We start from the raw sequence: 18,440 nt of genomic DNA, 5'->3' as shown, positions 1-18,440 counted from the left end.
ATCACAAAGATTTTTATATGGGTTTACATAATCGGGATGTATGTGGTATAACCGATTAAATTACTACTTGATAAGAAAAGGGTATACATATAAACTTATTTGCACATGTGTTTTATAAAAACAATGTTCGGATATGTGATCATAACTGTTTATATCAATTATCTTAAATAAAGAAATCTATGAAGTCATTCAACTTCTAAAGAAAGATTTTGAAATAAAAAAAAATCAAGTATTACGTTGATTTACATATTGAGCATATGACTAATGACTTACTTATACATCAAACAACTTATACTGAAAAGATTTTTAAAACATTTTAATATGGACAAAATAAAAGCCATTAATTGCTCCTATGGTTGTTAGATCTCAATATTGATACTAATCCATTTCATCCTCTAGAAGATCATGAAGATCTTCTTGGTTCAGAAGTTCCATATCTTAGTGCAATTGGGGTTATTATGTATTTTACAAATTGTACAAGACCTGACATGTCTTTTGCAGTTAATTTGTTGACAAGGTTCAGCTCAACCCCTGCTAAAAGACATTGGAATGGAATCAAACACATATTTTGATACCTTCGGGGAACTACTGATTTATAATTATCTTATTCTAACAACTCGAAACAAGATTTGTTTGGTTATACAGATGCAGATTATTTATCTGATCCACATAAAGCTAAATCTCAAACTAGATATTCCTAAATGGAGGCACCGCAATATCATGACATTCTCAAAAACAAACACTTGTTGCAACATCATCAAATCATGTCGAAGTGATTGCATTACATGAAGCTACTCGGGAATGTTTTTGGTTGAGATCAATGACAACTCATTACTTATTCTTGTGGACTAGAACGCGATAAAAGTCCAACAACTATCTATGAAGATAATGCAGCTTGCATTGCACAGATGAAAGAGGGGTATATCAAAAGTGACCGAACAGAACACATACCTCCTAAATTCTTCTCATACACTCAAGATCTCATTAAGGACAAGCAGATTGAAATGAGATATGTTCAATTCAGCAAAACACTCTGCTGGCTTTTTCACCAAATCACTTCCAACAGCTATTTTCAGAACGCATGTTCACAATATTAGTATGAGGCATGTTCAAAAGATGTGACGACTCAGCGATGTCTACTTGAGGGGGAGTCAACTCTATACTGCACTCTTTTTCCCTTGACTAAAGTTTTTATCCCTCTGGGTTTTTCTTTAGCAAGGTTTTTAACGAGGTAGTAACATATAGTTGATTTTTAATGAAACAAAATTGTCGTCCAAGGGGGAGTGTTATAAATCATAGACTTTTAGTAAAGTAAATTTAGTGGCCGACACTTTTGATAAAGTAGATTTAGTGGATCAACAAATTTGGTGGATCAACTCACGAATGTATTACTATTCCACCTAACTGCACAGTGAAATATTGTAGTATAAATATGTAAAGATGTAGTTTGCAGTGGTACACCATTCTTACATATATATGGAATATATATTCCTCTCTCTCCATTACTACTCTTCAATATATAAGTATTGTATAAACTTAGACAAAAGGTAGTAATAAACTACTAAATTACAACAATTATAAGGATAGTTTAGGCATGCACTTAAAATATTGATATTGAATAAAAAATAATTGAAAGGGAATACACATGGCAACCTCCTATTTGGTATGGGAATTTTGTAGGTTAAAAATTGTAGGCCTAAAAATCATTTTCCATCCTTTATTTTTTGTTACTTTTGTTAGTTCACTTTTTCTTTTTTACTTCCTTCTTTAATAAAGTGCTACTTTTTTTAATAGCTATTGTAATTTTATAATTGGCTTTACTTCTTATTATTATTCATTTCAGTAAAAACATGAAGGAAGCAAAATTCCTTATTGAAGAAGTTACCGTTGGATTCAAAAGCATTATTAATAGAAGTTTTCTAACGACAACCCTTAGGGTTGTCAATAAGAAATTCAGACACGCAATATTTGTTTGTACATTCTAAGTAACCGCTCACTTTCTAGAAATAACTACCTTTAACACACCTAATGTACTACTTTTTTTTGCATAATTTATTTCTTAAAGACAACCCTTAAGGCTGTCATTAGAACTTTCTTTGCCCTGTTGGTCCCTTGGTTATACATCAAAAATCAAACAGCATCACTCGAGGTTTTTTTTTGCTAACAGCGTCCCTGTATTTTACAAATATTGTGTGCGTACTACTTATGACATTTTTTTCTTCTAAAAAATGACTATTTACTTCCATAAAAACCACAAATTTTAAAAGTATATGGAATCCTATTTATAAATTTAGTGATGTCCTATAATATTAGTAGTAGTTTATATATAACAAAAATATTTTAATGGGGTCAAAGACCCCATTTGGTTGTGCTTACATTCGCCCTTGCCTCTGGGTCAGACTCAAGAGGAATAATATTAAGAGCAATCATGTCTTCTTTTGTCATAGCAGCAGCATCAGATTCAATCACCTTTTTTAACTAAAAAAATGAAGCAACATTTGGACTTTAACAAAGTATTCACTAATCAGACAGTTTATATTATTATTAAATTAACGAAAAATAGAAAAAAAAAATATAATAGATGAACACATAAACCTCTTCGGGAATCAATCATTCTGCTTCCTCAGGGGAAACCTCCTTAGTAAGCTGTTCTAAAACAGTTCCCAGAACTTTAAGAGTTGCATAAACTCTTTCTCTCTTCACTGTTTTGCGTTCTAACCTGTTTTAAACCATAACATATAATATATTAATAGATTAATATATAAATACAAAAGAATATTTAAATATCATTAAAAATAGAGATAGAGATAAAAGATTCCTACTCTTGATAGTTTCCAACCCGACCCCCTTAATTCCATTTCCTCCTCACGTAGCTTATCTACATTATTCTTTTCTCTGTAATGCATATAAAACTCATGTAAACGAGCTATGTCTTGACTTCGGTCAAAGCCCACACTGTCTTTCTTTTTTTGCTTGTTTTTGATGCCAAAAACACATAACAACAAAAGGAAAACATGTAATATATCACATGTAGTTAATAAGCATAAGAGAAAACTGTCTAACTGACATGAATATCTTACCTTGATAACGAAATTCAACCCCGTTTTAAACTGTATCACGCCCCTACCTTCACTGTTAGGATCTAGATTTTGAGCCAGTGTATAAGCATGCTCAACTTACTGCAATAAGTAACAGGTCAAAAATCAATCAAGGTCAAAATCGGTCAACATCTGAGTGAATGATATACATACATATTCTAGATATGTTTGGATCCTCATCCTGAATTTCATCGACTGCTTGTAATATAGATTCAATGTCCCTGCTGTTTGAAAGTGACGATGGAACATTTCCAGCAGTGGCCGCCCATAAGCATCGATCCCGGTTCTCTCCCTACCAAGTGCACCACGAACCAAACGCTCCCATAGACCACCAGGCTCCGCATCTCTATGGCCCACGTGAGACATTTATAACCCTGTGAAAAAAAAACTCACATGTTACAATATCTCAGTTCATTCTAGAACCAGAAAGAAAAGAAAAAAATTACAACATAAATAATAACAATAATAAATTTAAACATTGTTTGTGCAACTATAGAAGAGAAACATATAAAAAAAAAAAAAAAAAAAAAAAAAAAAAAAAAAAAAAAAAAAAAAAAAAATTTGTCTAGATACATAAACATAATCGTTTAGTTGTTCAAAAGAACCAAAATCCTAATTTAATTCATTATTAACACTGATTACTGTATGCAAAAGTCACTTAACCACAAGTCACTGATCACTAAATACTTCTTACATACATACATTAGCTATTAGTTGCACAATCCAAATAGAAAATGCATATTGTACTACATAACTCAACCTGAATTTATAATTAACAGTAGGAAGTCAAATTTGTAATTTCAATTTATAATTTATTTATATTTATTTATTTATAAAATTATAATAACACAATATTAATAACTATTAACTATTACCTATATACCATAATACAATAATATACAAATATATAATAATATACCATATATAAAATAAACATAACACGGAGTATATCTGTAAAATCTGTCATCTACGGTCACACTCTACTTTTTGCATTAGTGCAAAATACGTTAATAAAATTTACAATGGCATATCTGTAAAAGCCTATATGATACCAAAATTATTGCAGTGCCATTAAAAATCGAAACCAAACCTTTGCTTAGTGACTTTTGCCTTGAAAAAACAAATTGAAGCGTGAATTAATTAAAATCGAAACCAAACCTTGCAGAAAGAAATTGGAAAGAGGATGAAATGATTTTGTTTATAATCGCGTATGGTTTTGCTCTGTGTGTGTTTAGTGAAAATAGCGGCCCATTAATAGACTCAAACCTACAGCTCACGAACTAAAACCCTAACTATAACATCTGGAAACGCAAGCAATAATGTTAAAATTCACACACAAATGAAGATTAAAGATAATGCTAAAACATAAAGCTAAAAGATAAGCTAAAATTTTACCGGATTAAAGATCGTGGCAGCACCAAAAATCTGAGTTCACAAATAACAAATAACTATGTACTTTTAACAACAAGCCAGTATCAGTATCACTGTATCAGTATTCAGTATATATAAAACATACGAAATGTCGAAATTGTGATAGAGAAAGCGAGGTTTTGAAAAGTTAGAACCGTGGAGATTGATTCAAGCTTTTGGAGGTTTACAGGATATAGCAAATTAACACGGGGTTGATGTGTATGAAACGTGGTGTGTCTGTGTGACTGTGTGAAGACTACTAATGAGTCAATTACCACTCTTATCCATGACACCACTCATGGAACTATATTGGTGCCAACTAAGCATCTTCTTTCAATCACATTCTCAATCACATTCACTAACATCCATCACACCCACCACATTGACCTCACTTCTATTATTATATATTTTTATTTATTTTATTACTATTATTATTTAAATTATTTTTCCAACGCCTTTTTTAAAACACATTTAATAAAATAGAAATTATTTAAATAAAAATACACATTAAATAAAGATTACATTATTTATGATTTGTATATTATATAATAAAAATTATATTATTAGAATTATAATTGATTGATACGGAGTATATTTTTAAATAAAGTACGGAGTATATGTATATCTATTACAGTATAGATACCAAATAAAAAACCCCTAAATTGCTTCTTCTTCTTCTTGTCTTCCACCATTCTTGTCTTCCACCACTTAACCCATAAATTGCTAGCCCTCCTGCAACTAAATTTAATAAATTACAAATTTTATTCAATTTTGGGTCCCACTAGCGTGAAGCAGCACGTCGTTGCACAACATTTTGCATCGAGGCCAATACAACCGCACCCCTACCACGCTCGGTAACAGCGGTGTCCTTCAACGGCGGGGGCTACGGCGGCCCAACCGCGCCCCCGATGTGAGTAGTCTTAAGGTTAAATGGTGACTTGTTTTTTCCGTTGTGGCCTTGCAAATTTTAACCTTTCCTTCTTTAATATATTTGGTGAATTGGTGGGATTCGTATATGCTTTGTTTTTACTTTTTTATTCTCCTTCTTTATATATTTTCTTACTTTTGTTGGGGCACTTTTGTTTTTTATTTTCCTCTTAAAAGTGCTACTTTTTTAATTGCTTTTGTGTAATTTTATAATACTAGTACTAGTATGATCACATGAACGAAACAAGATTCCTTATTGAAGGAGTAAAGGTTAGATTCAAAAGCAATTTTAACAGTACTACATTATTTTTAGGGAAATAAAACTATATTAAATTATTAGTTTTATGACTTTATCTAAATCTAAATTGTTTTTTGGCGGAAAAACAAAGCTTATATAGAAAGAAAGGATTTCATTAAAAGGATGAAAACCATATAAACATACAAACGCGATAAACTACAGAGCTAAACAAACCAAACCCAAGACAAAAGCTCACGACTAAAACAAATATGTAATCTAAAACAAACACACGACTACAACTTAAAACCAACAAAATCCAAGAGAAGTAATAGAGAAGGTAACCAATCTACGGAACGAGTTCGAGATCAGAAGTCATCTAAAATCACACAAAAAGTGAACGATCGCGAACCACCGTGTAACAACCCTGCTTTTTCCGTAAATTTTTCGTTAACTTTCTGTTAAGTATTTAACGGCCATTAATTGAATTCTATGAATTCATACTTAATCCTTAAAGGATACTAGATAATTATGTATTACATATTGTATAAGAAAAACACTTCGGTTTAAAAGTACATTGAAAAACGTACGGTTAGTGAAAACCGGAAAAACGTCTTTGAGACAAAGAAACGAACGTTAAATTTACTTTTAATAAGTATTTTAATTAATTATTATGTTTATAAAATATTTTTAATTTATTAGAATTTTTATAAATTAAAACGCGTAGGATTCGTTTAAACGATCGGTTAACGTTCCGGGTACTCGGTTTCGGTTAACGGCACGTAAATGAACTACACAATTAATGAGCTAGCAATTAAACTAATCCATGGACACCCCTAAGGGCCCAATTAAACCGACCACCCCATGCCCCTCTATATTTTTGACTTTCTTGTGGCCCGGTTACTTGTGGTCCAAGTTTAATGTAATTAGGAAAGGCCCAAGACTAGCTAATTTGCAATTTAACAAAATATGTGGCAAAACTCTTCCCTCCCCATCACAACTCACGGCCGCAAGAACACCGCCACATCATCATCATCATCATCATCATAATCATCATCTTCGAAATCGTCCAACCCGAATAACTCGTTCGTTATTTGCTTGCTTACTTGATTTCTTACGTATTCGTGACTCTCTCTTCAAGCTCTACGCAACCATACCACTTATTAAGTGATTAGGGTAAGATATAAAATCTCTAAATTTCTTATTATCATCTTTTTTATGTCTATTGGGGTTATAATGGTGTCTAGTGCTTAAATCATGTTATGTGTATGTCCGATTTGATCGTTAAATGTGCGTACATGCTACTTTGGTTAACCCACTAATTTGATCTGACCGAAAATTATCTATGCATGATAAATAATGTTAATCTTTTTACTTATTTGAATTTCTATCGAAAAATTATTAAGTTTGCATGTAGATAACGCGTTGTTTCGAAGAACGGTTAGAAAGTTGCATGCAATTAGGGTTTCGTTGTGAATTGGTGATGGATATGATTTTTCTTTGATAACATGATGCTCTACTAATCATAATATGCTCATTACGGAATATCTTTCAAAAAATTATTGATTTTACATGTAGATGTTGCATGTTTTTGACGTACGACTCGAAAGTTAGGATTAAAACGATTTCGGTAAGACTTTGTGTGAAATTAATTTTCAACGATTGCATGCTTGTGAATTAATTCATGTAGTGTTAATAAGTGGATTCCTTAAGAAAAACTAATAAGTTTTCATTTAGATATCACGTGATTTTGATTTGTAAAACTTAAGTTATGATCAAAACATCGTTTTGTAAGATTTACTCCGCGTTTGCATGAACAAAATGTGATTGTGACTAATTGGTAAAATGAATTGCCATGAATCTCTGGATACGAAATCTAAAATGATTAGGAAGACTCTCTAATTACGAAGACCCAAAATTAGGTAATTTACTACTCCTCCTCTACTTTAGAATTATCTTAAGTTAAATAAGTTCGATTCTACTGACTTCTTAAAAATTTGAACCTAGGTCATACTTCCCTTACTCACCATAATAAGGAGTAATACGATTTAGGCCCTAAATATAAATTTAAAACTATTTCCCTCTCTTTATAGCTGATTATGACGTCTTGCGACCTAACGACGCCGCATAAATAAAACTGTCCGTTTTGGTCAAATCAGTCCTTAAGAGCTAGTTTCCGCTTTTGATTAGAGAGTAAAGGAAGTACTCGAAGCCCTAGTGTTACCAGTAATCATCACACTAATTTTGAGAACATTGGAGAATAATGTCGCATAATCATCTCCATCACTCTACTAGTTGACTAACTCCCGTTAGCTTGATAACTTCCGTCGGTTACAAAACTCAACCGAGTTCCCAACACTCTCAACAATCCTAGAAAGCTCAAGTTCCGGGACTTACACGGTTATCCGCTCCACTTGCATCACCAAAAGACTTCTAATTTATTTTGACATTACAATTGATGATTTACCGCACCTTGAAAATAGGTTCCTTAAACGTATTAGGTAATAGGACTCTTTCTTTAAGGGTTCCATAAACGTGTTAGGTAATAGGACCCTTTCTTTAAGGGTTTTATAAACATATTAGGTAATAGGAGCCTTTCTTTAATGGTTCCATAAACATATTAGGTAATATGACCTTTTCTTTAAGGGTTCCATTATGTGTTTTAGGACCTTTTTTGTGTTATAGATAAGTTACATTTTAGGACCCAGGTAAAAGGTTCTTAATCTAATTTTAGATATTTCGACTCTTTTGAAAGGTCTTAATATATTAGTAAGGACCCTATTCATGTGGTCATTAGTCATATCATAGGACCCTGTTCGTGAGTTTCATAATGATTTTGGGATATTAGGACCCTTTTTAGGATCCTAATATGTCTTTTGGGACCCTAATTGTGTAGTTATTAAGGTCCTTATAATTTTTTTACACATATTAACAGTCACATTATGGGATCCTATGTGAAGGTCCTTAAATGTTTGTAGGACCCATTATAAGGGTTCTTATAAATCTATTAGGACCATATACTAGTCATATTATAAGACCATCAAATAAGGTCCTATATGTTTTTAGGACTATTTTCATTTTGAGTTTTTGGGACACCACCCTTAAAGGACCTTTTACATAAGGGTCATATCAGCCCAAATGTCCTATAAAGGTACATTATAGGACTTTTTTGGGGGTCCCGAAAAGGCCATTTTTGTTGTAGTGTATCCACCAACACGACTTCATGATCAATACCTCAACTTCTGTAAACCTTATAACTCGATTCAAAATATAATACATCGGCCTCAAAAAAGTACACAAATATAATTATAATCCAACAATTTAAAATTGACACGACTTTCAAATCAACACCACACGATACCACTCAGGAATCAAATGAGTTTGGGTCAAAACAGGTTAACTTTCAAATACGTCTAACAGGTTGGGTTGAGACCAGGGCCGATTGTGTCTAATTGGGTCATTTTTCATCTTAACGTTTGGGTTCGGTTTAGGTCGATGTAACGACCCAACCCGTCGTTTTCCAGACCATAAAAATTTTCCTTTTTAATATACATAAAATAACACTTTAGGTCCCATTACACAATTTCCAAAACGTATTTGTTATCACATTACGTCTAACGACTTTAATTAAACGTACATTTCATAATTAAATCATAACCGGGTTATACTCATGACCCATTTGACTAAACCAAAATACGTCACATGACCCGACTAGTTACTTTTACACAAAACCGAGCATGGTGATTGGGACTATGCTACCCAATCCTAAAACAGTAATTAAACTTATAAAGATAGAGATAGATAGGTATGGAGAATAGAATTCTGATGGAGAACTATCACAAGAGTTTAACTTCCTAGGATAAATACTAAACCTCAATCAACTGGGCTAAGAACCTAACTGATTTGTCACTAAGAGTTTAGGCTTTGAAGATTCTGGCTAAGACGGATATCCCTACTCCCAACGTTAACCCTAAGGGTTTAAACGACCTTATGGATAGAATCCTAGGTATATGAACAAAGTGGTATACCCATAAAGGAAAGTCTCAGCTTTTCTTAATCCTAATTGGTCTAACTAAAGCAATGTTCCACCACTTAACACTATGCTATGCCTTAACATTAACAGATGTGCAATCTTAGATATTCTAAGGTACTGCTAATTGGATTAGAGGTCTCTCCTTTACGATCACTTATTCAACCCCGGATCATCTTACAACATCTCAAGAACGTTGCTTTTGACCCGAATCATGCTTTTGAGCAAGCTAGTGTTCACTGAACTCTATATTGCCAACTCTAATCACAACCTAAATGGGCAGCTCTTCTTTGACGAATAATTAGTTATTCGTACGTAGGTACTATATCCCTATTGTGACATTAAGCATACATAACTACTTACCTTGTATCCTAGGGTTGATCAGGTCCTAATACTAGGTTATAGCCACGTGAATAAGCGGAAAGGGTGATCCGTAAATTAAACTTCTAAACCGTCAGAGTTTCAGCATAACATTATGATAAGTTTTAGATAAAGTATTCAACATATAATAAACATTTGTAACAGATAGATAAGCATGCAAGATGAAAGAAACTTAAGATAACAAGATAACTTCATTAAATTAAGGAAAGTGTTCACCGTTTACAGACGAGATCTGGACCATTACAAGTGCTGACATCCTCTAGACCGCTCCTATTACAATCTTCGACGTTCGCCTCCGGGTACTTAATTTCCCGCTCAGAGGTGAGAAGGCCTTGAAAGCTAGATCTAGTGAGAGAAAGTGTATTGTAGCGAGAGAGTGAAGATAGGTGTGTTGAAATTGGATGACAAAAAGCCTTTAAATAGAATTGAATTTTGCCTGTAAATGGCTGGCAGGCCGTTTGGCAAGCCGTTTGCAGGGCCCGTTTGCCAGATTTTCCCGTTTACAGGGGCCGTTTGCCCTGGCCATTTGGCAGGCCGTTTGCCATACTGACAAACCGTTTGGCAAGCCGTTTGGCTTGCTGGATCGTAACTTGATTTCTTGTCTTTCACCATTTTTGCTCTAGAATCTTCGTTTTAGCTCCGTTTCTCTTGATTCTTTTTGCATCGTCTTCGTTATTACCTTATCTATAAATTTAACTGAAAAAGCGATTATTTTGCCGATAAAGTTTTGAACTTTATGTTTTTGGGACTTAATATTGGGGGTAAAAACATGACTTTTTAGCCGATATCAAATATCCCACACTTAGACTTTGCTTGTCCTCAAGCAAACTTCCGAACTTTAAATAATGAGGACTTTTATTCGTAGTGATCATGTGGTCTTTGTTCCGCAAGACGGAGGAGTGAAAACTTAGTTTTTATTCTTTTTGTTATTCTCAACCCTTTTTCCGCAAGCATGAGAGGAGGTTACATAACTGAGGCTATCTCACTCGGGTCACTCATTTTACTAAAGTGTTTAGGGTGTCTTATAATTCTAAGAAATGAAATTACTCTTAGTCAGTCATGCTCACATTCTTCGTCATAGGCTTGATCAAGACTCAAATCTCCATCACTCGTTTGATAGAATTTTCAGTTATCGACTCAGCTTGGATTGTGAAGAGCTGGTGATTTGGAGGTTTCTAGGGTGCGAAGGATTTTGATAGATAGGAGTTTCTTTTGAAGGATCGATTTTAGTGATCCTTTCAGCTTTTTGTCAGGAATTTCACGGTGAGCATCCTTCTTTTTTACTGCCAGGAGTTTCTTTCCTCGAATCTTTTCTGCTTCTGCTCCTTTTTTCAGAACCTTTATTCAATATATATATATATATATATATATATATATATATATATATATATATATATATATATATATATATATATTGGCAAGTATCTTTTGCTTTTCTCTTCGAGGTCTCCTTTCATTGGCGGTCTTCTTTGATAGTTGGCTCGGATGCTCGCATTTTTTCTAATGCAGTTTTATAGAGGGTTTCCCGAAATGAATGATTTTATCGAGATTTATTTCTTTATTTATGAAGCGGATAGGATAGATAAGTAGAGGTGAATGGATTTGTGGGATGAAGGTGGAAACGAAAATGTGTAATGGGGGTTGTTCTTGTCTTCACAAATAGCTGAGGTTCTAACTTAGTTATCCTAGTCAAAATGTATGATTCCGAAATGCAGATCAACAGCAAGTTCTGATTTCGAGATGTTAACATCGACGCACTCAACGGAAGTATAACGAAGCACTAAAAGTGAGTGCTTATAAAGCCTTATTTGGGGATGCCTCACAACAATTATAATGGGTCGAATCGCGCCTTTCGTTATGCAATGCTCTTTTGGAAAGTTGGATTGATTTTCGCAAAAACTTTTTAACCTTGTTTTACCCTTTTGTCTATTTTGTAGCAAAAACTTTTTGATCTTTTATAGAATTGTATAATCCTTAGTGTTTTATAGTTCGGAAAGTTTTAAATTTTTATGAAAAATTTAGTTTTATCAACACTTGAGGATTTTACAAGAATTGTTATGTGCAATATTTGCTATCCCACACTTTAAAATAACATTGTCCTCAATGTTAAGGATACGACATATCCCACACTTTAGGTTTTAAAAGAGGCGTTATGTTATTAAAAGTTTATGCTGATGGGGTTGCCAATCCCACACTTAGTTTTAAAAGTGGTATAGTAATTTGTGTATATTCTATTTGAAAAAAGTGGTGTAGACGTAGTACTCCCCTATGGTTGCAAAGCGTGCAGTCGGATGGCGTGCTAATTATGGGTTCTTCAATTCTTGTGCAGGTGTCATCCTCGTTCAAAGCGTCCTTGCTCCGAGTCGTGCTTCCATCTTGTATGGTCTCGATCGTTGTTTGTTTATGACGTTTTATTCATGCAATTGTTATTCTAAATACCATACATACTAAAAACATAAAATAGTTATGCCCGAAACCGGGCGTACAAACATAAAGTAATAAAACATAAGTAATTATCTAAATATTTCAGAAATAAATGCAGTCATGGCTGAGGTGGTGGGTACAGAAGGGAGTAAGATACACTGGTGCGCGGTCTCGTCGGGTTTCTCAGAGTGGACTGTCCCTCATCAGTCATCTCCTCATCCATGGTGAATTGTTGTGTCAATTCTGCCGTGTTCATACCTGAGGATATCCTGAACTGTATCTCGTTCGAGCGCGCGATCAACCTTGTAAGCGATGAAGTGATTGTGTAAACCATAGGCCCTGTACGCCAACCCATACCTTCCTGCAGATCCCTACCCTACTGTGGGTTTACATCCATACCATCTATACCATGTGTGATCCCCTCAGTCGTATACCGGTTCACAGCCTGATCCCATACTGATTCCTGAGCATTGGTGGATGTATCTCTGTTAGTGCACAAGTGGTATGTGTCGAATAGGTTGTCGATAAAACCCGCAACCCCTGTGCTCTGTTCCCTAGGAGGAGATGGGATGACTGTACGCTGCGTGTAGTGATGCCGAGGTGGAGATGGAGGTCCCGTATACTGATGGCTCGGGCCTGCGCCTCTGGGGTCCCTGTGGGATACTAGTACCGGATACTCATGAGGACATGGCGGGACATTGAGTTGTACGCTCGCGTAATGTGTAAAATGATCCAAATTTTGAAAGATCGCATGTTGGGCAAACCAACTCTCATGTCCTGGTAGATCCCCCATGTGATAGTGGTATGGCAAAAATCGTGGCCTATCCCCTTCCCCAACTGATGAGTGTCGGCGGGTGTCAGTGGGTTGTCCCTGTGTGGTGGGATCACCCTCATCCCGCTGTTCTTGAGAACCTCACCGTCTCCTACCATCTCTCGTCCTAGAATCAGGCCTAAACCCTGTTACTCTCACCCCTGGCACTGTCCGGTCTTCTGAATCCGGTATTGCTGGATTAGCTGCAATGATCAACTGTTCACTCTCAACACAAATGTACTCCCAAGTGTTCAGTATCTTATACCCTATCTCTTCCGACTCAGCTCCAATTTTATACCCGAACCCTTCGATACTCCCCAAAACATGCATCCGACGAAGGAGTTTGGTAACAACGGTTCCCAAAACTGGCACGACTGTCCTTGCTGAATTCTTTTCATTGGTAAAAGCCTGGGCCAGGAGGTGTGCAACTTGCATATTCTGCTTGTGGATCATAGCGTGCATCAAGCTCATATCGTTAATGGTAACAGCACCACCATGTTGGGCTTTTGGGTGAAGGGTTTTAGTGATGAGGTGGTGAAGAATGCGGTGTACAGGATTGATGAATTTTGAGGCCTTTTTACTTGACCTCCATGGTTCATCATCAGAGGTGTATTCGCGCCAGAAAGCTTGGTAGTCTATGTTGTTCAAGGTGGTGTATCCTCTCTTGAATATGGAATTGTTGAGCTGTGACGGTTTGTACAGTTCCAGAAACCTTGCGAACTGTGCAAGAGATAAGTGGTACATCTGATTTTGATGGTGAAAGTGGATGCACTCTTGATCACTATAATCCTCTTTATCAACGTTTGAGTCAAACCTCCAAGTTGCCATAAATTCCGCGTATGGCTCTTAGTACACCCTTTTCATTTATCTCAAACAGATTTTGCCAGGCTCTGTTTGTCCTCCCGTTTACTCTAACATTCAAGATTTCCCTAATCTCTTCGACCCATCCACACTGTTCCATAATCGTCCAATTAATATATTTATTGGCCCCTTTTGGCCGATTAATCCACCTTCTCATAAATGGTTCATTGTCTGCTGGATCATCTTGCCCGAGAAGGTAATGGGGCAACTCATATTCTGCTGGTATGTAACGACCAACTTTTTCGACTTATATCTGTGCTTATTACTTTCACGAAATTGCGTATTTGTGTGTACTGAGCTATAATATATTCTGGGATCTTTATTCGTGTTAATTACTTTCGTTAATATTTTACAACGTGCCATTAAGTACATGGTTACTTAACTTGATCCTCGAATGCTTTTACGACCGTTAGTGTCACTTGACGTTTAAAACGAGCTATATGTTTTAGTACACGTTTAACTTTTGTCATAATCGGAATATTATGACTACGTAATACTAATTGTTATTTCCTAATAACAATTACTTGGGTTTTTGGATGCTTAATTACGCTTAGTAATTTACCTATGCACACTAGTTAGTCTTGTTGGACTTTCTACCTTGTTGGACTTTAGCCCACCCTACTCTAGCTAGTGGACTATTTAATTAGCCCAATTTTTATGGACTAGTGACCCATTAAGATGTAGGACAAAAACTCATTTATAAGAGCCAACATACTAGCATTTTTGTTAACCATTACTAGAAATGTTGCATGGGATCCTAACAATAAGCACCACTTTTAGACCACCACTAACCAAAAAGCAAAAAAGTGTCCCCCTTGTCCCACCATAGCCCACGGCCACCACCACCCATAACCACTATAAATACCAAGCTATTTCCTTCCACTTCACACTTGATCTCATTCACAATTTACACATACTTACTCTCTAAATTTCTCTCTAGTCTTTCTCACTCTAAAAAGTGTAAGTTTTAAATTTTCTTCTTCTTCTTTTCTTCTTCATAGAATCGACATCATCATCATCTTTATAAGATCAAGCTTGTTAGCTTTTTGATCTTGTTATATCTTGTAGATTCAAACTTTGATTTGAATCCTTCAAGAACATGGAAGATTCAAGCTTTCTAGCTTTGAATCTTCACTTACTTTGTTGGATCTAAGTTTTCTAGCTTATGATCTCTTTATTTTGTTATAAAGATCAAAACTTGTGTTTATGATCTTCATGAAACTTGAAGATCTAGCTTCATGCTTTAAGGATCTTCAAGAACATTCAAGATTCAAGCTTTCTAGCTTTGAATCTTCATTACTTTTGTTGGATCTAAGTTTTCTAACTTATGATCTCTTTTATTTTGTTGAAAGATCAAAACTTGTGTTTATGATCTTCATGGAACTTGAAGATCTAGCCTTTTGCTTTGAAGATCTTCAAGAACATAAAAGATTCAAGCTTTCTAGCTTTGCAATCTCATAACTTTTGTTAAAAGGATCCAAGTGTAACATCCCGCCTTTTTCCGTTTACTTTTCCGTTAAACTATTTAAAACTCCGTTATATGTTTATAACATCTCCCGTTAATACGCGTTTTAAATTATCATGTTTAGGTAATTTAACGCACCCGCAACCGAACTCGAGGGACCAGTTTCGCCAAAACACTAAAGTGGTGACTAGCCTTTTGACTAAGTCAACCACCTCCCCACCAATTTCCATTTCATTTTCTCTTTTTCCTAATTACTTCCACTCTTTCTCTAAATTCATCAAAAAGCAAATCTTCATCCATATTCAATCGATCAAGCTTCGGGCCAAACAAATTACATATTTGAACTCCTCGTGATCTCCTCTTCGATTCCATACCGATTTCATCAAATTTGGGTAACTTTCTAAAATCACTAATTTTATGTGTTCTTGAGATTTTTGAGTTAAAAGGTTGTTAATTAGTGTCTATCGCTCAAGTCTAGTATGATTATGTGTTTTGTATGCTTGTTCTTGCTATTTTGGTGTAACTAGTTCATATTGAAAGAATGCTTGCTTAATCTTGAGTTTTAGGTGTTCATATGTTGTTTAATGATGAAAGTTCATGATTTAATTGTGTTCCTAACATCACTAGCTTCAAATTGGTATGTAGGTTGACATAGATTAGTTTCATATGCAAGATTGTTGAAATTGTGATTTTGAGTTAGGGTTTGATAGAAGTAAATTGAATTTTGATGCTTTAAATGCTTGATAATGTTATTGGTAAGTGTTTAGTTAGATTGTATGCTTGATTACCTTCGAAACGGCATATCATTCATGTAAATTGGTTGCCCGAATCATTGAATTGCATTTATGAACTTGTATGCGGTTAATGTTAAGCATTAGATGCGGTTTTTTGGTTGTTGCAAGTAGAAGTTTGATTGATGAGATGTGTTTAGTTGCATTCCTAGTCAAAATACCTTTCCAACGATGTATGATAGGCGTTATAAGTGTTTGCGGGTCAAGTGTTGTGTTAGAAAAGGTTTTGGTTCGTGCACACTTGGAAAAACTGACCATAATTCTCTGCCCAGGTAGTGGCGCGGAGCGCCACATCCCCGCGCGGCGCGCAGAATCACCTGGCCAGATTCTGACCTCTTGGACCCATTTCACGTGAAATGTTTGACTAACTACCGACCTCCGATTCACATGAAACTTGTTTTAATATACTTGTATATGAATAATTAGCATAGAAAATTTGTCCGGGACCCGACCCGAACATGTTGACTTTTTCGTTGACTTTGACCCGACCAAGTTTGACTTTTTGTCAAACTTAACCAATTAATTATGCAACCTTTCTAACATGATTCTATACTTGTATCTTGCATGAAACTTGACAATTTGCTTCACATGCTATATATTCGAGTCGTAACGAGCCATAGGACTAATTGAACACTTTAACCTAGCGTGTTTACCGATATTGATATAAACCTACTTGTCTAGGTTAAGACTAGCATTCGTTCTTGCACACGTTTACATGTTGAAGTACTTTTACATACGTGCACTCAAGGTGAGATCATAGTCCCACTTTTTCAATCACTTTTATTCTTTACATCGTGGGCTGAGAAACACATACATTTCATACTTATATACTTTTCATGCTTTTACATTGTGAACAAATACGAATACAAAGATGCATACGAGTTTGAACAAAAGTCCTCAATCCAATTATCATTAGTTCCACTTGCAGGGTGTAAGTGTAAGCGTGTAATTATGTTGTGTGGCCATACGGGTTTAACAAACCCTCATTCAGACGGTTCGCTACCGTTAGTGAATGAAATATAATTTCAACAATGTATAGTGTAAGTTCTAACACTAAATTCAAAAATTCAGAGGGAAGATTCAGTTAAGCCTTGATAATTGGGTGCTCGTGATACAAATACTATTTTGGAACGTGAACGATTTTGGTTAAGCAATTCATAAAGAACCTTGTGGTTCAATACATTTTACTTACTAAACCTATGATTTCACCAACGTTTTCGTTGACAGATTCTTCTATGTTTTTCTCAGGTTTTGAATGCTTAAGTGATACATGCTTCCGCACTCTTTTGATACTTGCTTGGATGTCGAGTATACATGCATATTGGGAGTATCTTTTTGGCTACTTTTAAATTGTGTCGCATAGGTTTCAATTGTACGTTTAACATTGTAATGTAACTAGCCGTCGAACTTCTTTTGTAAACTTGAAACACCCTTTTACATTGAAATGAATGCGACATATTTTGGTCAAACGTTGTCTTAAAGACTTATGACCATGTAATGGGACCTACGTAGTCGACGCCGTCACTTGACGATTTGTCGGGGTCGCTACAAGTGGTATCAGAGCCTTGGTTGTAGGGATTTAGAGTTCATTTGTGTCCACCCCGAGTCATAGGGTACATAGGTGAATCTAGACTACAACCGGCATATAGACTGAAGTAGGAATTACTTGACTATTTGTGCATTATACTCGAACTTTTCTATCATATCTAAGTCGTATTCGATCTTAATCTTACGTTGATAAATTTTGTTGACGCGCCACCTTGACTTTATAAAGTAATGTTAAATGCACATGTGAATCAGGGTAATATAATTTCCGGGATTATATTACAGTGATTCACATGGACGTTCCGACATTATGACATAAAGAATTTAAGGCGAGTCAAGGAAAATTGTTTTTTTCTTTTCTTTTTTTTCTCTTTATCCTCATTCCATATCACGGTTAGTATTATTGAGAATACTAACCAACGATATTCTTGTGTTTTGAAAGAATAATGGCTCGTCGACGCG

General features: G+C 35.1%; 1 long non-coding RNA gene across 3 annotated transcripts; it reads right to left on the bottom strand.

Annotated features, from left to right (window-relative positions):
- Positions 1 to 2,100: 2,100 nt before the first annotated feature.
- Positions 2,101 to 4,740, bottom strand: LOC139877560 (uncharacterized). 3 transcript variants are annotated; one of them, XR_011768668.1, is made up of 6 exons: positions 4,615 to 4,730; positions 4,494 to 4,523; positions 3,252 to 3,472; positions 2,823 to 3,179; positions 2,596 to 2,719; positions 2,101 to 2,478 (listed from the first exon to the last, which is right to left on the bottom strand). It is a non-coding gene; the product is annotated as an uncharacterized lncRNA (long non-coding RNA). The 3 variants fall into 3 exon arrangements; XR_011768667.1 differs by having other exon boundaries at positions 4,494 to 4,582; positions 4,664 to 4,704; XR_011768666.1 differs by having other exon boundaries at positions 4,494 to 4,740.
- Positions 4,741 to 18,440: the final 13,700 nt, after the last annotated feature.

The sequence above is a fragment of the Rutidosis leptorrhynchoides genome, chromosome 11 (assembly GCF_046630445.1).
Source record: "Rutidosis leptorrhynchoides isolate AG116_Rl617_1_P2 chromosome 11, CSIRO_AGI_Rlap_v1, whole genome shotgun sequence".
In the NCBI taxonomy this organism is placed as follows: domain Eukaryota; kingdom Viridiplantae; phylum Streptophyta; class Magnoliopsida; order Asterales; family Asteraceae; genus Rutidosis; species Rutidosis leptorrhynchoides.
This window is presented reverse-complemented; position numbering and strand designations above follow the sequence as displayed.